This window comes from Daucus carota, chromosome 7 (genome assembly GCF_001625215.2).
Source record: "Daucus carota subsp. sativus chromosome 7, DH1 v3.0, whole genome shotgun sequence".
Taxonomy (NCBI): Eukaryota; Viridiplantae; Streptophyta; class Magnoliopsida; order Apiales; family Apiaceae; genus Daucus; species Daucus carota.
Genome location: NC_030387.2, coordinates 4,521,785 through 4,535,962, shown reverse-complemented (window position 1 = coordinate 4,535,962; position 14,178 = coordinate 4,521,785). Strand labels below are relative to the sequence as shown.

At 32.8% G+C, this 14,178-nt stretch overlaps 2 long non-coding RNA genes across 5 annotated transcripts; one reads left to right on the top strand and one right to left on the bottom strand.

The window, feature by feature from the left end:
- Nucleotides 1–183: 183 nt before the first annotated feature.
- On the bottom strand, nt 184–3,521 carry LOC108193431 (uncharacterized). Of its 3 annotated transcripts, none has more exons than XR_010285333.1 (4): nt 3,364–3,521; nt 3,194–3,262; nt 472–984; nt 184–392 (listed from the first exon to the last, which is right to left on the bottom strand). It is a non-coding gene; the product is annotated as an uncharacterized LOC108193431 (long non-coding RNA). The 3 variants fall into 3 exon arrangements; XR_010285334.1 differs by lacking the exon at nt 3,194–3,262 and having other exon boundaries at nt 472–665; nt 751–984; nt 3,364–3,520; XR_001801182.2 differs by lacking the exon at nt 3,194–3,262 and having other exon boundaries at nt 3,364–3,520.
- A 174-nt stretch (nt 3,522–3,695) lies between these two features.
- On the top strand, nt 3,696–5,945 carry LOC108193432 (uncharacterized). 2 transcript variants are annotated; one of them, XR_010285336.1, is made up of 2 exons: nt 3,696–5,518; nt 5,646–5,945. It is a non-coding gene; the product is annotated as an uncharacterized LOC108193432 (long non-coding RNA). The 2 variants fall into 2 exon arrangements; XR_010285335.1 differs by having other exon boundaries at nt 3,696–5,557.
- The last annotated feature ends 8,233 nt before the right edge of the window (nt 5,946–14,178 follow it).

Below are 14,178 nucleotides of genomic sequence, written 5' to 3'. Positions count from 1 at the left end.
TTAAGCTTTGTATGGTACCTCGTAAGTAACTGAAATGATATCAACCTTATATGAAAATTTTGGTTATGCATTTCGTGTCTTTTTAATCATCTATAATAATATAGTGACATTGTAGAAATTAGTAGTTTTGTTTCACACTGAGCACCAAATAATCTAATTTGATAAGCCATGATTTGGGAGAAATGATAAAAGGTGATGAATTATATACATATACAAGATTATATATGCGTTCAAGGTGATTAATTATATACATATTGAAGATTAGATCTGTGCTCCTTTGTGTCTATTATATGTTGCTACTACATGTTCAAATGGAATACTAGTCAAGTCAAACACCCTGCAGTCTTTATTTCTGTCAAGTCACCTATCAAGGTCCCAATACCATTTTTCACCTGAAAAATTCCATAAATAGTTAGCACAAATAAAATAACAATTATTAGAACAAATAAATATATCAAATAGAAACCATACCACAAATGTCCTCAATCCATCCCAAGTTGCCCTCCAATCTCTTGATTTTGTCACAGAAAGATCAAGTTTTCCCTTAATCTTTGGACAAGTTTGCAACTCATTCAGTTCCGTATTCTCTCTATTCTTCTTAATTCAGTAATTCTATTCATTACTTAAAATGAATCTCCTGAAGCATATCGGGTAAAGGCATATACCTGACAAGTCAAGTAAGGGTGTCTACAAAGCATATCAAAACATATATCAAAACAACAAATAAATGATCAATTGAAGATATGTAACCTTTCATTAATAATCCAAGCAGTGAATGACTCTAACATATTATTTTCCACATTTTTAGTGTTTGAATGTGTGGTAAAGAAGGCCTTACACCATGACTTGGGGTCTTTAGTCATCAAATATTGGTAGGCTGGTTTGCTTGCTCTTTCCATTTTTTTCATGGCCTTCTAATAAGCTACAGGATGTGTAGCTGTTGAAATTGACCAAAACAGGTTTCTAAGCAAATTAGCTTTGAACCTGCATAGAAGATATACCTCATTATTCAATCTTTGAACGAAAACATATCAAATAACAGTTAGAGCATAATCTTTTTCTCATTCTAAAATTGGAGCACAATGTCTTCCGCAGTTTCTAAGTTCTACATTAGGAAAATATTCCCTAATTCAAGTCCTTATTAAAAATTATTAAAAATTACATCATTCATCCCTAGAGTCAATGCATAAATTGACATTATATAGTAAGTTAGCTCATACCTTTGTTGATCAAATATTATAGTATAGCCCTTGCGATTAGGGGTGTGCATTCGGTAAAAACCGAACAAAACCAAATTAAAATTCAGCTAATCAAAACCAAAATGTCAGAAAAATGCCTACCAAAAACCGAACCGAAATAAATTCGGTTTTGTAACCGAACCGAAAATAATATTTTAATTATTCCCAAAAATCGAATTATAAAACCGAGATTTAACCATAAATATAAAAAATTTGAAATTAAAGCAAAAAATTCAGAATATTCAAATTTATACTTATTAAATTACAAATTTAAAACATCCAAATAACAAACTTTCAAATGCATCAAGAGTTTACATTCGAAATATGGAGAAGTTTACTCTATGCTTCTCATGAAAATATAAATATTCTGCAGAAGTATAAATATTTCACTTAACCGCGGTTAAAAAATTGAAAAACGAAAAATCAAAATCGAAGAATTTGCTTACCGAAAACTAAATCGAATTTTTTTCGGTTAATCGGTTCGATTTTCGGTTAACTGAACCGAATGCTCACCCCTACTTGCAATCCCCTAGATTGAAGTTATCCTTCAGTAGCTCAACGAACCAACCATTTTCAAATTCTACAACTGCATATGCAACTGGGTACATTTGGTTATTATCATCCCTTCCAACAGCTGACAATAATTGACCACCACAATTGTCTTAAAAAAACACCCATCTCACCCGAGCACTGGTTTACACCCAAGCTTTCAGCCCTCCTTGAGTGCATAGTAACAAATACAGATTCTCTTAAACTTGTTAAGATCACTCTCATTAATCCTTGTAGTACTTACAAAAACTCTGTTTTATGGATTATTAAGGACTTGATGGCCAAAATCCGTCACGCTAAAGTAATGTTCCTTCAAACGGTCAAAAACACCCTCAACAGCTACTTTTCTCACCCTTATAACTGTTATCTTAAGCACTTCTAGTTCTAAATCATTCTTGATTGTGTCAACCATGTTCTTTATCTTCTAAGTTAGTCTTCTTTCTAATGCTCTCTCCATGTACCTCAGTGAGATACTTAACCGAAGCTAACTTGTTTTTATAAGACTTGGTGCATATGTGTTGATCAACCAATGTCCTCATTGTCAACAGTCTCATGATTTTTAAGTTTTCTGCATTATATATAAAATGGGCAGTTCTTCTCACAAACTACTTGACACCTGCCACTTCATTGTGATTGAACAAAATTACTCTCCTCTCAGAAATTCCATGGTCTCTAACAGCCTTTCTAAATTCATCCATTGAGCCAAACCTCATTCCTGGATTGAACTTAGTACCATTTGTACATTTGTTAGGATTATACACCGCATTTTTTTATTATTATTATTTGTTGACGATGGCTCTTTCTAGCCCTTCCTAACTGGCTCATCTTCCCTTGAAGATGCCAGTGACCTCATTTCATCACTAAGATATGCAGACTCCCCACTTCCATCATCTCCTTCTTTCAACCATAGACTTCCTCAAAGCAGCATTCACTTTATTTGCCTCTACAGCTTTTCTCATCTTCATACCTTTCATATTTTCTACCAACTCACCATCATTCCCATCCTCGTCAAATTCTACATCACCTTCATTCGCTACCTCAACCTCAGTATCAGTCCCCTCATCCTCGAAATCTTCCACAAATCAGGGCCATCCGCACTACTATCATCACTATACTCTGTTCTTTTTCTCGTATCTTATTTCCTGCTCTATTTCAAAATCTTCCAAATCAAAGTGATCAACATACAAATATATACTACCATATGGCTTACTGAATTCTATCATCTCCATAATGCAATTATCATCATACAAAACCCCAACATTTTTTCAAAGCTATGACCATCACATTGATAACAAATAAAGGAATTTTTACGATATTAGTCAAATGCAACTGTATAATGCTCTAAATCACTAAAATCCAGGGTCTCTGTATCTTCCACTAAGTTATCAACTACACCCCAAACATACCCGACAGTCCCATTGGGTGGGTGTGCAAAATACCCCCGATGGTGCACATAAACATCAAATTTAACCACACTGAAAGCAAAATAATGTAAATATACGATTACAACACAACACACATATATACATGCCCTATGATATGAAATGTATATATCATAAAGGTGAAAAAAATATACCTTTCAACTCACCTCGCAGTGGATTGCTGTTACACACCCAAATCGTTTCTCCGCTTCGATTCTCTGATCTCTCTCAAAGGGTTAGGGCTTTGATTCTCAGAGCTCTCACAAAGGGGTTTACATCATTTACATTTAGTGTAGTTTCTTTTATCTTTTATCTTTGATTTTGTTATGTTTTAAATTGTTAATCGACTTGTTTGACTTTTACAATTGTTGCCCAATCACCATAAATTTTTTGCCTTGTCACTGTACACGTAGATGACTTTAACGGTACCTGTATGTTTTAACATTTTCTTTTCAAAAACTTAACAGGCTGTATCAGTTAATAATCAATATTTTAAACAAGACCGAAAATTTGAGAGTGAGCCGGATGATATATATTGGTATGGAGTGACTGTCCTATTTCATAATTAACCCATATATATTATGAAAACTATCAGTTACTGCATTCCTAGGAGTGCAAATGTGAACTATATGGATCTATGGATGGATCAAAATAATCCAACAGGAAGTACAAGTAATCTCCAGGCTACTAAATGGGAGAAGCATTACTTTGGAGTTAATTTTGATAAATTTGCTTTGGTGAAGTCCATAGCTGATTTTTTGAACTTCTTGAGCTGAGTATTCGATTGGTCCTTTTCCTTGTGGTTTAGGTAATTTCTGCTAATGTTTGTGTTTGTGTCGGTTTGTTTGAAGATTTGATGCATCTGAGCCTTCATGGTCTAATAATGATTACATCAATAAAATTATGTGATTTTAGTGACCTTGCCTACGACATCGCTGGGTAGAGCATTTTGATGTACAACATGATGCAGCTAAGAAAATGACAATCTTCATTCATAAATTACTCACTCAGAGAAAAATTATTTTTTTTAGGTATCAAGAAAGTTTAATGTCAGACTCGGATACTTGAATTTATATATAATTAAGTTATTATGATTCTGACAATTCTACCTAAGATTCGCCTTTTCAGAGACAGATCTAGCATCTGATATCAGTGGGGATGAAAATTAAATGCCTTATCCATCAGAGTGTTGGGACACTTTGTGGTTATTTGTTGAACTTTTAGATGAATCCAATGGATTTTCTATGCGTTTCTTTTAATTTTATTGCTGAAACGAAGATATTTATATTGCCCATGACATTCAATTACTGAATATGTTACCCCCATAAGATTAGATTATGTATTGCAATATCAGTAGAGCAGAGAAGAATGCTTATGTTTCTGCTATCAATAATTTTTTCTCTGTTTTTCAAGTATTATTTGGAAGCGAATGTTTTAGGTTTATTCTTGAGGAAATGTAACATGTTTATGGCTAGTACATAATTACATATATTGATATAGACATATAGCTGAGTGTTGTGATTGTAGAATTTTTTGTAACGTACATGGCACAATTGAAAGATTGTTCTCCGAGGGAACTGCAGACTCGTAATAGTTTTGAATTGATATAACGAGAAGCTTATATGATGGTACTGGGAATGGTTTCACCCAGTGTTCTTGTTTAATTTGTGGGTTTGAGGATAATAGAATCATGAATTGTTGACAAGAGGACTGAAAGACGGTTATCAATTATCATTAATCTCTCAATTCTACCCAGGCCAGTCACTTCCCTCTCCCTTTTAGGAGTTATGAACAAAGAAGCATTTGTTGTTTTTGAGTTTTATGCTCATGCATTCCAAGTTGTTCCAACTCGTCTCTGAAATATGAGATCAGAGGCTCTGAACAAGATTCCGCCACATACGAGTTTCCACACCTGTAAACCAGTCAAGTATGAAGTACCCAGCTGCTTTATTATGTCAGATAACTATTATAGCATCAGATTTTTGCATGTTTTCCGTGGTCTTTACAGAGTTGAACTTCTGCATCTTTTATCTTACTCATCATACAGCTTTTTTCATTAGCAAAGATCAATGGCAGATATCTTTTACTCCTACATATCTGTAGACTCTCTCCATCAATTTTTTAGTTTATAAACTAAATAAGTCATGTTTCTTTACTAAATTTAGTATAAATGTCTCTTTGCAATTAGCCTGGATAAGTAAATGATTCTGGGTCCGCCCTTGCCATCAACCTCTTGTTACCGAGAGAAGAGGTTATCACTTAGGCTACAATACTGCTGAGGCCTGAGGGCAACGTCTATGATTCGTTTAGGTAGGGTTGGAACTTGCTCATTCTTGCTAGTCATTTAGAGTATGTATAGTTTTTACATAATATTAGATGATTTACTGACTTCATTCTGTCTCTTATAGTTTCTTACTGAAGTCTTTCAATAAATCAGGAATGCAGGCTCAAATACAAAGCCCTAACCATTGCTTTCACATTAGAGATTGACTTGCGCCATATGTTCTATGCGAGTTCCTCTATAGTAATCTAGAGGAATTAAGCAACCAGCAGTTTACTGAAGATAACAATGTATTCACAGATATTTCTTTTGGACTCGGAGTTTGTAAGTATCTATTCTTTTGTAATCGTTACGCCTGATGCAGAGTGTTTCAACCTTAAACATCGAAACTTCAAGATTCGATCATGCATGACATACTACCTGATTCCTTTTAATACAGTAATTTTATGGAGTTGAGTTGCTTTGTAGAGATTTATGTAGGCATGTAGCTGATAATCATTCAAACTTGAGAGAATTTTTGAAATAAATCATTGCTTTAACAAACACGAGATAACAGACCATCGGAGTATCCGGATTTTTGTCTTCTCTGATCAAATGGATGGCTATACGGTTTAGAGGGGTCCGGTTTCTCTTATTTTTGTGGTTTGTTTTCTGGATCTAAAGTTTGCTTTTATTTTGTAATTTTAATTTAATTTGCAATTTCAGTTTCGTTGTAGTCTCTCCTTAGTGAGAGTTTTGGTATTTCTCTCCTTTGTGAGAGTTTTGGTATTTCTCTCCTTTGTTTGTGAGAGTATGGTGTTTGATTTGGTGATAAGAGTTTTTATGGGATCGCAATTATGGTCGATAGCTCAAACCGGATTAGTTCCAACTGGATATGGTGAAGCGGGTACATGTAAATATATGATATATCATCTCCAACAAATGGTGTGATTGTATCTCCAACAAGAATGGGTTAATCAGCTATTGTTTTTGTTTTATGGTTTGTTCGACGCGACATTTTTGTAGATGCCGTATGGCTTTTTATTATTGAATTGATACTTATTAAAAAAAAAAAAAAAACAGACCAGGCTTCTGGATCCTTGAACAGAATGTTACCCTTGGTTAGAGTTGTTTAGCTTCTGTCCTGACCAGCAGCCTAATCACAACCACAAGCAGACAGAGAGTCCGTGTTTCTGCTTTCCGTTTTATGAGAGGAATTTTTTCTGCAAAATGCTGCGACTTGCGAGTCTGAATTTTGAAACAAATGTGAGCTATCAAGTATATTTCTAGATTCTTTTCTGCATTTTAAGGTGAAATAAACACATGTTATTAAAAGACAAATTCTCCTAAAATCTCGAGATGTCTGGAAGAGGGTCATTCTTTTTCCAACACGAATGCATCGCTGTAGTAACCTAGGCATCCAAATAAATATTTGCAACTGCATAAACCCTTAAATCTGGGTTCACTGGGCCTATCTATTATGATGTACTGTCTATAACCGCAATTATTGTTGATTTCTTAACACATAGAAATGAACCATTTAATGAACATTAGAATGTTATGGCATTCAGTTAGATCTTTCTTTACTTTCAATTTCTAGAAAATCTTGCTATAAAGAAATAGTACTAGGGAGGTGAGGTGAAGGTAGTTGAGAATGGCAATGGTAGTTGCCTATCTCTTTCGCATTTATGCAATGTGTTTGAAGATTGGTAGAATAGCAGGTACTATCTGCACAAGTTTATAATTGACTCTTTCCTTTTTATGATTTGTCTTCAGTTTTTCATCTCCTAGCCTTGGTTTTTTCTTTTTTTTTTGCTAATTGATTACAGTCGAACTCCCGAACTCCCGACCTCCCGCAAAGGGATACAAGAGCTCTACCACCACACCAACACATTGTTGGCCTATACTTGGTTTTTGCAAATGGCATTCTATCGCAAAATTGTTTTCAAGTTGGGGATAAGTTCGCAAAATTCGAACAAATTCATTCCCTTAATTTTTAAGACCAGCTGGTCTTAGATTAATTTCTGGATTTAGCCCCTAATATCAAATATCGTAATAAGTGGATATTAATAAATTGATTATGCTTGATATGATTATAAGATATATTCTAATAAAAGTCGGTGACTGATCACGATTAATCACCGATTAATCCATGTTACATAGCTCGTCGAACCGATTAAATATCTGAATCTTCAATTAATCATCCTATTAATTTCTGGTCAATCCAATTAATCCCGGATTAATCATTGTTCTGTGAATTCATCGATTAAATCTGATTCCCTTTTTTTATAATACCGATAAAGAAGATTTGTGGTTCATCAAAATCACTGTTTAAATATAATATATCTAATCTAATTAATACAAAAATATTATACGGGGATTGTACGCTCCACTACAGCATGCCAAGCTTGAAGTGGACTCTTGTGATGGATGTAATTTTGTTTGATTTTTTTAAATTTTGTCAATTATTTAAGCAATTTTCATATGCAAAATTTAAGCTGAAAATTCGCATATTCTGTAATGTGAGTTCATTTACGTGGAGTGTGATGTTGATTTGTATGCAAGACGAGAGCGATCGAACGGTATATTTAATACGGAACCTGAGGTTTATTTCAGTTGTCTTTTTAGTATACTCCCTCCGTCCCTTATTACTTTTCCTGTTTGCCTTGGACACGTTTGCCAACACACGTTTTTTATCGTTTATATCTTTAATTTCATATTAGTATTAAATAAAAAAACTTTATTATATTAAAATACTCGTAAATACGAATCCAACAAGATCACTCATGACTATATTTGGTCTTATAAATTTGACGTAAATTAAGCATTTGTCTCATGTCATGAACAATCCCGACATTTCAAATAGGAAAAGCTTAAAGAGACAGAGGGAGTACTACTTATGTTGGTAGATATGAAGTGGTAGTTGTCCTGTAGTACTTGTTTTCGACTTAAACGACCTTACTCCATAACAGCTTCACAGATGCGTTTTTGTTAACTACACGTTGAAATTACACATGGTGTCACACAATCTATTAGTACATATACAATTCTTTCATTTGACATATTACAATATATCACACACAAAAAATTCATACAAATCTTATGGTGTCCGAAAACATATTTGGACAAGCAATTATGACATTTGCATTATATCATGCATGTCATTAGCATTTATGCTGCGTTCACTTGAATTGAATGAAATGAGCGGAGAATTGAATGAAAATGTATGGAGAAATTTTAAGAAAATGAAAAAAGTATGAGGCAATAATAATTAAATATGAGTGAGTTAAAACTTTTCATGAAGATGATATGCTGATGGAAAAAATGATAGAACAAATGAAATGATCTTTCGTAAGATTTTTAGTTAAATAAATTAGAATGGAATGATTGAAGAAATGAAAATTATAAATAATTTCACTAATCACTCACAATTTATAATACAAAATCCATTCTATTCTCCCTTCATTCTATTCCTTCTAAGTGAACACAGCCTTAGTTATTGGTATATTTAAATATGTTTAGTTATTGGTATATTTAAATATGTTTGTATTATGAATGATGAATCACAAATCCGTTCTGAGAGGTATTATAAATTATTACGAATATACTTTAGTGTAAATATATATTAAATTAAGTTCTGTAATATATTATTCTCAAAAAAAAAAAAGTTCTGTAATATATTACTAAACAAAATTATACAACTTTTTAAAAAAAATATTTCAACATTATTCCATAACAGAACAATAATTATTTATAATTATTCAGTTGTGAACAATAATTCGGAACACATTTTAAGTGATAAATTATTTATAACATATAAATGTCCTTTTATTCTATATTCAAATCATATTTTATATGTATTCTATAATCGAATTTATAATAAAATTTATAATGATGTATTGTGAAACTCTATATTAGAACGCGGTGGAACTCTATATGTTCAAGTTTGATGGAGTCCACAAAATATTGGAATATTAGCGTCCAAAATTGTACAAAATATAATCTAATCGTTTAATTTTAAATTATTTTTTCTACAATTTTTTGTAAATATCCAACAACATACTTAATTGATAATTATGTTCAAAATTCTATTTATAAATGATAAATTATATATAAATTTGGATGATCCAAGATATTATTTATGATTAAAGTATAAAATTATAATTAAGATCCTAATACTTTAACTTAAATATGAACTTCATAAAATCTAATTATGTATACGAGTTGGTGTTTTTTTCTAAATTGATTTGAACAAGCTCAATACACTGCTAAAGCAGGTTGTGTTTTATAATATAACATTACTTATAAAACTTTGTACTCCAGCATAATGTTATATATATGAGATGCTATAATAGAAAAATGTTATACTTGATTTTAAATATAAAATCAAGTCTAGATGTAGTTATAATTGTCAGGTCGCCAATGCAAGTAGGAATTTGGAGCATAAATATAAACATAATTTTAATTTAATTTTTTGTACTTGTCTTTGTATTTTTTCATCTTTTTCATTCTATCTTAAAATTATATATTTAGAGCATGAAAGTTATTGTAACATCGAAATATATTTCTTGATTTCATATTATAACAATAGCTGGCATCAGATTTCTTAAGGTAGATTTCTTAAGGTAGAAGGCAGATTTCATCGATTTGGTATGATTTTGTGTTCCGAGACGTGATGTCCTCACATGTGTTTAGCGATTTAATTAAGCAAACATAATACGACTACAGTGCACGACAAAAATTAAGATTGTTTCATTATAATGGTTAAAGAAGTGGTGTACACAAAAAAAGACCTTGGATGCCTAATCCAACTTTGTAAATAACGCCAGTTTGGTGTGGGGTTGCCGTGTAGTTATATGAAAAGTTGATGTTGTAGGCCGTGGAGAGATGGAGATGTCTTACCCAAACAAACAAACAAGACTTGGCAGCATATACCACAGATACACACGACATGCATGCATATGCTATAATGAGATATAATTTAATAATTTTTTCAAGACTAATATTTTAAATTTGGAGAAAATTGTGTATAGTTTATTCTCTTTCAGAAAAAGCAAATAAACGTTTGTGTTTCTGGCGGGCTTGACCTATGGTGGAGTGGGTTTGACCAATGTTAAGAACTCCAAAATTGACTGTGAAGTAATGCCTCGGCCCCGTCAGCTAGTTTAGGTTCACTGTATATAGTCCAATAACGTTTTTTTAATTTATTTTTTTTTTGAATAAAATTTTAAACGTTAAATTTTTATTTGAGAAAAAAAAATTAAAAAATATTATGAAACTATAATTTATAGGAGTCTCAAAATGCGTGCCAAAAAATAACGTAAAGAACCTGGTGGGACAGAGGAAGAACTTAATTATACTCCTCGAGTGCCAAAAGATTAAGCATGGCCCTACTTTCCAATTTTCTTCAAAGAAAAATGTCACCGTTGTAAAATGATTACAGAAAAATAATTAAAAAACTGAACTCACTACTTTCAAAAAACAAAAACAAAACTGAACTCACATTCGACAGAATAATTAAAAAAATGACACTGATTACATATTAATTGGTGATTAAATAATAAAATAATATTAATGATGTTGACATTTTTATATTTACATTAATTACACTAATAAAAAATTTCATTTAGATATTCTTTTAGAATGTAAGAGCATCTCCAATTATAAAAAACCGTTAGTTAAAAAGTGAGTCAGCCCATCAAAAATAAAAAATATAGTAAATCTCATGGAAAAATTAAGACTTCAACCATACTAACCTCTTTTCTATAATTTTAGTCAACTTCCTATGAATGATTATATTTGTGGAACCTATACAGGCATGTAAGAAATTTGTAGAAAAATTACACATCATTTATTATCATATCAAACTGATATATTTTATTTTAACAATCTAAATATTAATAAACATATTACTTTTAAGTTATAAGCAATCAATATAACCAATACAATTAAAACATAATGTCTAACAAATTTTTACATAATATCTTGCGGTTCTAATTTAACCAATAACTAGCATAAAATCCCGTGCGATGCACGAGCTCGTAGTTTATAATAAATATTTATTTTAAAATTATGTATTTTGATTTTAATTTAATTTTTGTATAATATATTTAATTTATAATTTTATAAATATAAACTGAGGTGAATATGTGATGAACACTCTTAGTAATAAATGTAAAATACTATAACAAAATCTAGTGTCGAATCTGCGTAGAACAAATAAAGTTTATAATATTTGAATATTATACTATATTAGTCAAAAAAAATTATCGGAAGAGTTTATACATGAAATATTATGTACATAGCTCATTTTGATGAAAAAACTTATCAAGAGTCTACTATTATAACGATATACTATATCACATTTTATAAGACTGTCAAAGTTCACAGCCTACAAGACCTTATAGATATCGAATCATATTATTTTTGGGTTGTCCATATTTGAATCCGGGATCATATTATTCGGACATAAACCGGACACAGGTATTTGGAGTCCGGATCTGAATTGAATATGAGTCAGTATTGTAATTTCTTTTTCATGACCGAATAGTTCATGATCCATCGAATATGATCCAAGACCCTGTTTGGAAGTTAGTTGTTAGCTGTTAGCGGTAGCTGATTGAATTAGCTGTTTTGACTAGCTGATTGAATTAGCTGTTTTGACTAGCTGATTAAAATGAGCTGTTTTGGAAGAAAGTGTTTGGTAAATAGCTGATTGAATTAGCTGTTTGTACTTTACGCAGACACATTGCCAATCATCTAATTGAAAAAGCTCATCCTAGTAGCTTTTTCAAAATTAGCTTTTTGGATCCAAAAAGCTATTTCAATAAGCTAACTACCAAACACCAACATTAGCTTTTTCATTTGGTCAAACATCTAATTTGATCCAAAAAGCTAATTTCATCTCAAAAAGCTAACTTCCAAACACCCCCTAAATACTGTTTTTATCTCAATTATTCAGGTGAAAAATTATTATTTTGTCCAAATAAATATAATAAAATAATAATATAATAATTAAAAATTAAAACTTATAATTACCCTCAAAGTGCCCCTAAGGGTATAATAAAAATATTATAGAGGTATAGTGAGGGTATTGTGTGTGTGTGTAGGCAATTGCTCAAATGGAAACCACTTAAAAAAACTAAAATGGAAACCAAGAGAAACTATATCTAAATGACATCACTCACCACCTATATGTCATCACCCACCCCCTATATGTCATCACCCACCTAGAGGCCACTCTCACCCTCACAGGCCCTGGACAGGCTCCCGATAGTCTTAAAGAGCCAAACTTTCGCCCCACCATGGTCCCACTAGACCCTGACCGACCCTATTAGGCCCCACTTAGATCCCGTCTAGGCCCATCTCGGGATCCATCCCCGGACCCAAAACCCGCATCTTTCTACTTAATCGTATTGGTTTCTATTTAGTTTCCATTGGAGTAGGACCGTATATATAGTACTACTCCAATACAAACCCTCTTATTCTAGAAACTAAAAACCCAGCTGCAATATCACTAAATTCTAAACACAATATCACTAAATCTTGCAACAACACCACCTCCACCTCCATCTTCTCCGGCGACGCCTCCACTTCAGGCAATACCATGTCCGCCGCTCCCCCCACATTTGTCGCCTCCTACCATCCCGTTCATGTCCACCATCCCTCCCTTCCGCCTCCACCGTCTCTACCACCAACGTCCACCCCACCTCCACGTCTTCCACCACCTTCATCTCGACCTCTGCCATCATCACCTCCACCTTGACACTATTACCACCACCACTTTCATCCGCGCGCTATCTCAGCCCCTACCTCCGCCATAACTCCAACCTCCACCATCTCAACCCTCACCCCCGCATCCTCCATGCCCCCGCTCCCTTCATGTCCACCACCTCCATCTTCATCCCCGCCATCATCACCAAAATCAACAAATAAAAACAGATCTGGAAGTTTGCATCAATTTCTGGAGATTTTTACGAATATCACTAATTTCTACAACGAATAACACTAATTTTTAAAGCGAATACCACTAAAATGTATAGCTGATATCACTAAATTATATATCAGAATATTAACGGATTTTGTAAGCATATCAGCAACAGGTGGTGATGATGATGGTGAAATCAGAAACCATGACATGGGTGATAGTGTTGATAGAAGTGTGTGGACAGAGATGTGATAATAGAGGTGGAAGGAGAGGAGAGAGATAAAGTGAGGTTGATGAAAGAGATAAGGTGGAGTTGTTAGGGAGCATAAAGGAATTGGTTTTCAGTTTTTATTTTAAGAGTGGTTTCTATTTGATCATGAGCCTATATATATATACTTATACACACACACACACACACATACGTAGTATATATATATACTATGTATGTATATACATATATATAAATATGGGGGATGTTCCACAACCAAAGGTGGATAACTATTAAAATATGTCCAACTTACTTTATAACCGTCCATTCAGCAACGGATGGCCAGGATTGCAATTTAAAATAGCGTATACGCTATATCATATAGCGTAAGCCCAATTAGCAGAACCCTCCCCCGCTTTTCCTTTTGTTCTTACGTTATACAATACAACATATCAGTTTTTTTTAACGGAACCATGTTCGTTTTTATTGTATAGCGTATTGTGGATATCAAACAAAAACACCCCAAAATCAGTTACCACAAACCCAAACCACATACCAAAAACACGAACTTGAGG